Source organism: Chiloscyllium punctatum, chromosome 18 (assembly GCF_047496795.1).
Source record: "Chiloscyllium punctatum isolate Juve2018m chromosome 18, sChiPun1.3, whole genome shotgun sequence".
NCBI lineage: Eukaryota > Metazoa > Chordata > Chondrichthyes > Orectolobiformes > Hemiscylliidae > Chiloscyllium > Chiloscyllium punctatum.
The window spans coordinates 75503938-75510671 of record NC_092756.1 but is presented as its reverse complement, the minus strand read 5'-3'; the positions used below and the strand labels follow the sequence as shown (position 1 = coordinate 75510671).

Here is a 6734-nt window from a genome sequence, read left to right as displayed (position 1 = left end):
ACTGTGTAAAGATCTCCACCCCTCTACCTTGGGGTCTCAGGATCTCAAGGTGTTCCTCTCTTTGGCCAAGGTTTCGGTCCATGTGTAATGGTTTCCTGAATGTGGTTCCTGTGAAGTGCCTTGTGCCATGAAAAGGGATCCCTACATGCAGGCTGTAGTTGGGTTGAAGTGTTATGGAGAGCAGGCAGGAAAGTGGAGTTGAGGCCGAGATGAGATCAGCCGTGATGGTGTGGAATGACAAAGCAGGCTCGAGGAGCTGAATTGCCGAATTTTTAAGATCTTCGGAGCACAACCAAAGAGAGAGCTATCAATTGTCGTGGGTGTCTAACATGATATCTCACCTCAGATGCATCATGAAGAGGGTGTCCATGTTCAAAGCCAGGGGTTGTGAGTTCATATCCCATTTGGGCTGTTATGTTTTTAAACATGAACTCTGATCAGCACCCTGTGTCTGTTTGATCTCAATTCCAGTTAATAAGGGGAGATGGTGGTGCAGTGCTAGACCTGGAGTAGGAATCCAGAACACCAAGTTCATGGTGTGGGGGAGATGGACTGTAATCCCACCATACAAGGTGGTGGAATCTCAGCTCAGGAGGAGCCATGTCTGATGGTAACCATATATTGCTATTGAGGTTTGTTAGGAAGCTAACTGGTTCCATATTCTCCTTTCAGGAAGAAAACCTGGTGAGACTACAGACCCACAGCAATGTGGGTGACTCACCCTCTGGGCAATAAACGCTGGCCTAGTCAGAAACATATCGCATTCCTTCCCTGTAGCTCGGTCACAATCCTGGAACACCCTCCATTGATTCATTTTAGGTTTACCTCCAACAAATGGTAAAAAATCACACCACACCAGGTTTTAGTCCAACGGGTCGATTTGAAAACATGAGCTTTCGGAGCATTGCTCCTTCATCAGGTGTAATGAGAGAGGAGGCATCAGACACAGAATGTATAAGTAAAATATCAAAGGGTCATACAAGTGATGGGAATGTATTGAACAAATCCAAAATGGCCAACTCCCTCCTGTTAAATCTTCAATCAGTTCGAAAGGAGATACAGGCAGCACATGGATTGCAGTGAATCAAAAAGATAGCTCCCCATCACCTTTCAGGGGAAACTAGGGAGAGGCAATAAATGTTGATCTAGCCATCAATGTTCACGCCCTGGAAATGAATAAAAACAATCCCACAATGGAATAAACCGCCAGGGGAAAAGTCATAGTGTAATGACTTGAAAACATCAAGCCCCAACTTTGGATGGTTTCTATTGTTATGTTTTACATTTACATCCAAAACGCACCAGTCATTGACATAAAGGTTATGATTTGGAGGAGCAGTTGTTAGACTGGGGCGGACAACGTTACAAATCACACAGCACCAGGCTGTAGTCCAACAGGTTTATTCGGAGACACTAGCTTTCGAAGAGCTGCTTCTTCATCAGGTGGTTGTGGAGCAGGATCGTAAAACACTGAAGTTTTAGCAACAGGATTGCAGTGTCATGGCATGTAATATTAAACAAATTAAGCAGAAGTCTTTCATATTTTACATTCTCAAGAGAGTTTTAACAATCAGTGCCATCTCAGCTCAGATAATGCATTGAAGATGTGAGGTTAAAATCTGTCTGTGTCCCAATGTTCGGTCAGACTGATTCTATTTCTAAAGTGGCATTTACAGAATCTGACATGGTTTTATACAGTTTTTGAGCAAAAAAAAACATAATTCTGAACGTACAAATTCACCCCACAAACGTATATGTGTGTGCGTGCAGGGGAGACCGAGGGAGTGTGTGCATTTGGGTGTGTGTGGGAGGGGGCGATGGTGTGAGTGTCTGTGAGAGTGTGTGTATGTGTATGTGTTTGAGTGTAATGGGGTATACATCTGTGAGAAGGTGTGCATGTGGGTGTGAGTGTGGGAGCATGTATGTGTATTGTGTGACAGGATGTGTGAGTGTGTGTGTGTGTGTGTGTGTGTGTGTGTGTAGTGCAGTGGGGTCAGCTGTAGTGTGACATGAACCCAAGGTCCCAGTTGAGGCCATCCCCATGGGTACCAAACGTGGTTATCAGCCTCTGCTCGGCCACGTTTCGTTGTAGCCTGTCCCAAAGTCCACCTTGGAGGATGGTTACCTGAAGGATCGAGGTTGAAAGTCCCTGATCGTTGAAGTGATCTCCGACTGGGAGGGAACACCTCTGTTTGGTGATTGTTACGCGGTGCCCATTCATCTGTTGCCGTAGCCTCTGCTCGGTCTCGCCAATGTACCATGCATTGGGCATCCTTCCCTGCAGCGTATGAGATAGACAACATTGGCCGAGTCACATGAGTACCTGCCGCGTACATGGTGGGAGATGTCCCCATGTGTAATGGCGGTATCCATGGAGACACTCTGACACGTTTTACAGTGTCTGCTGTGACAGGGTTGTTTGGTGTTGTCCTGAAGGCCGGGCAGTTTGCTGTGAACAATGGTCTATTTAAGGTTTGGTGGCTGTTTAAAGGTGAGAAGTGGAGGGGTGGGGAAGGTCTTGGCGAGGTGCTCATCCTCATCGATAATGTGTTGCAGGCTGTGGAGAATGTGACGTAGTTTCTCAGCTCCTTGTAAGTACTGGACAATGAAGGGTACCCTGTTGGTTGCAGCTAGTGTCTGTCTCCTGAGGAGGTCATTGCAGTTTCTCCCTGTTGAGGGTGGGTTTGTGGTTGAGTGAGGTGCTGTGGTGTCCATCCTTGATGGAGATGCATGTGTCCAAGAATGAGACAGATACTAAACAGGAGTCCATGGTGAGTTTGATGGTGGGATGAAACTCGTGAAATGTTGGTGAACATAAATGTTGGGAGAGTGCAGCATTGTTCTGACATGAACACAACCAAGGTTGAGGGGTTCAATTCTCCTGACATGGCCCCAGAAGCACGTGTTGTCCCAGTGACCTAACAGCTCCATCTCTGATCTTCTATGCTACTGCCTGTCGTTTACATCCTTTCTGGGGATACTTTCAATTTAAACATTCTCTCCAATTAAAACCCTCTCACTGCATTATCTCCATTCAAATTAAGTTAATCTCTGACCTAATGTCTTTAAAACTCTACATGGCTGCTTTGAGATCATGAAATTAAAACATTTCCAAGTCAGTTTGATCCATGTGGAAAGAAACGTTTGATAAACTGGAGCGAAAGGGAGTGGAATTAATTTCTCAGCTCTCCCAAAGAGACAGCATTGACATGATGGGCTTCAGTATATGCAGTCACATTCGAAGATTCATTGATCTGAAATTAAACAGTCAAATGTCTGTTTCACCACAGTCACCTCATCTGTTGTTCGTTTCCTCACTGATGCAGGAATTAACATTGACCCATTTGTTCTTGTCTTTCTGGGACCATTCCTTCAATGTTCGCTGTACAAACATTGAGCTTTATTGACCCCTATACTGTCCTGTTGGTATTTAACAGGAAAACATGCAGGTGAAATAAAGTTATTCCACACTCAATAATTTATATTTACATTCAATGAGTTGGACCAAGATAACAGTGACCCTAAAGGTGGAAGATTCATTGAAAATATTTGGTTTGCAAGTAATGATAGACACAGTGAAAAGTTTTGTCTTGTGAGCAATACAGACAGCTCACAGAGTTCAGTAACATAGATAAGGAAATAATAGGGAAACAGCAGCAGGAACAAAAACACAGGTACAGGCGAATATTGAGAGTCTGTGAGACCGTTCAGTATTCTAACAACAGTAGGGTAGAAACTGTTTCAAAACCGGTTGGTGCGTGTGTTCAGGCTTCTGTACCTTCTCCCCGATGGTAGAGGTTGTAGAAAAACATTGCCAGGGTGGGATGGATCTTTGAGAATGCTGGAGACCTTTCCTTGACAGTGGGCCTGGGAGATGGATTCTATAGATGGGAGGTTGGCCTTTGTGATTGTCTGGGCCGAGTTCACCACTCTCTGTAACCGTCTCCGATCTTGAATGGTACAGTTGCCATACTAGGTACTGAGACATCCAGACAGAATGCTGTCGATGGTGCACCTATAAACGTTGGCAAGGGTATTCTCTGTCAGTAATATCCGATGTTCTGGCGGGATCAGTGTTGAAGGGTTGGTTTGTTGATGAGAGTGTGATGAGAGCTGGCTTCCAAAAGCAAACTCTCCAACCGCACTCTTAGGAATCTCGTCCCCATCCGGAAACAGCAGCCACTTGATCACCACCTTCAACATTCAATCCTGCAGATCCTCGAAAATCTTGTGCAAGATCATGTTGGATACCACTGACCATCAACTGAATGCAGAGATGGGGATTTTTCCAAAATAGATTATAAATAAAGGATAAGCTGCAGAGACACCCCAGATGGGACTTGAACCCACAATCCCTGGCTTAGAAGGCCAGTGCCTTATCCATTAGGCCACAGGGGCCCCACATGCTGTTTGCCAATGGCAGCCTTTAAACACTCCACCCTGACCTCTCATCGTGTGTGTTTCTGTGTGTTGTCCTCTCACTAATTGGTTCTTAACCCTTCCATCTCATGCCACATTGTTGGCTGCTTGATAAATTGATCCCACCTCCCATTTCTTCCCAAACGGACAGATGAGAAATCCACCAAACTCCAACTTTGCACAACTCAAGTCTGAGGAAAATGGAGCAGACAGGAAAATAGCAAAGGGCTCAATGTTATTTTGTGCAGCACTTTCAAGATATTTGCAGTTACTGGGGCAGGTGGAAGTGGAGATGTTGCAAAAAGCTGCATTGAGGACAATTCAACAGGATCTTTGCGGGCATTCAGCCCATTGTGGCTGTGCTGTCTCTTTCAGACAATTCACCCCAAGATCTCCCAAATCCTGGAATTATCTTGTATAAGTTTCTACTAAACAGAATCTGCCATAATCTCAACACAGGCACAATGATTTTTAACAGAGTAGTTAAAAAATCCAGTCAATTTGGATTGAGATGAAGTTGATATGGGATGAAAATCAGCCACTGCAAAGACCAGGCTTAAAAATGAAATTCCTGAAATCCCAGAATTCAGAGGCCAGTGCCATAGCCATGAGGCCATGAGGGTACTATATTGGCAGACCACTGGGAACATTTGACCTCAAATGAGTGTGACAGCCAAGCACACTCCCAGGTCTGTGACAACACACTGAGGGACGCACTAAAAGTTCAGGCAGCTGCTGCCAAGGTGTAACAGGGAAACAACACAGTCTCAGGTCTTTCTGACAAATGATCACATCGTCCTTTCAGTTCTCAGACCCTCTTGGTGCCTGACAATGAACAGAGATCGTTTCCTGCCCAAGTACAAAATGCCTTTCTTTCCACAACGATACAGAAGGTTTGAGAAATGTCAATATTCCAATGGTTTGTTGGTTGTTTTCTCTCTGCATAGACTGTACACAACTGATTTAGAACCTTTGTATGCATTTCCAAATGATGTTACAAACTGTTTCAATACTTTTTTAACAAATTCAAGTTGAAATGCAAATCAAATTTAGTCTCCATTTGTCCCCATCACCAACAAGAATACTTGAGTAAAGTTGTGAGGAATTCATCAGACCAATGAGACTCCAGGAATTCTTCCAAGATGTCAGCAATGACCCCAATGAGCCAACCAACGAACGGGAACAGTCATCAGAGAGATCCATCGTGGAGCGACCAAAGAAGGAGTCGGTTTGTATCCCTGCGGAGAGCCGCTGTCCTGACCTTGAGATGTATGCTCAACCGTCAGGAGATGGGTGAATGACAGATTTAAAAATCACACAACACCAGGTTAGAGTCGAACATGTGGAAGCACTAGGTTTCGGAGCACTGCTCCTTCATCAGGTGGTTGTGGAGAATAAGATTGCAGGACACAGAATTTTTCGCAAATGTTTACAGTGTGATGCAACTGAAATTGTATCTTGAGAAATTGTATCTGGATTGTTTGTTAAGTCTCTCATCTTTTAGAATGGCCAGGTTGGTTTTCGTTCTTTCATATGTAAATTGCAGAACTTTTATCAAAAGTTACATTCTCAAGTGAACTTTAACAATTGGTGTCGTGTGGGCCCAGATGATGCATTGAAGGTGTGAGCTTCCCTGTGTGAGGCTGTCTGTGCCACAATGGTCAGACTGATTCTAATCTAAAAAACAGATTGACAGCATCTTACATGGATTCATACAGTTTTTGAGCAAAGTAAAATGTAATTCTTTAAGTACAAGTTCATCATAAAAACTTATATGTGTGTGTGTATATGTATGTCTGTGGGTGTGTATGTGTGTGTGTATGTGTGTGTGTGTGCGTGAGTGTGTTGAGTGTGTGTGTATGTGTGTATGTATATGTGTGTGGTTTTTTATGTGTGTGTATATGTGTGTGTGTATGTGTGTGTATATGTGTGTGTGGATGTGTATGTGTGTGTGTAAATGTGTGTATGTGTATGAGGGTGTGTATGTGTATGTGTGTATATGTGTGTGTGTATGTCTGTGTATATGTGTGTGTATATGTGTGTGTAGATGTGTGTATGTGTGGGTGTGTATGTGTGTGTATATGTGTTTGGGTCTGTATGTGTGTGTGTATGTGTATGTGTGTATATGTGTGTGGGTGTGTATTTTTGTGTACGTGTGTGTATGTGTGTATGTGTGTGCGCGTATGTGTGTATATGTGTGTGTGTATATACTTTTGTGTGTGTGTGGGTGTGTGGGTGTGGGTGTGGTTGTGTATGTATGTGTGAATATATGTGCGTGTGTATGTTTTTGTATGTGTGTGTGCATATGTATGTGC

General features: G+C 43.9%; 1 non-coding gene across 1 annotated transcript; it reads right to left on the bottom strand.

Moving 5' to 3' along the window:
• Positions 1-4325: 4325 nt before the first annotated feature.
• Positions 4326-4398, bottom strand: trnar-ucu (transfer RNA arginine (anticodon UCU)). The gene has a single exon. It is a non-coding gene; the product is annotated as a tRNA-Arg (tRNA).
• Between the last annotated feature and the right edge of the window lie 2336 nt (positions 4399-6734).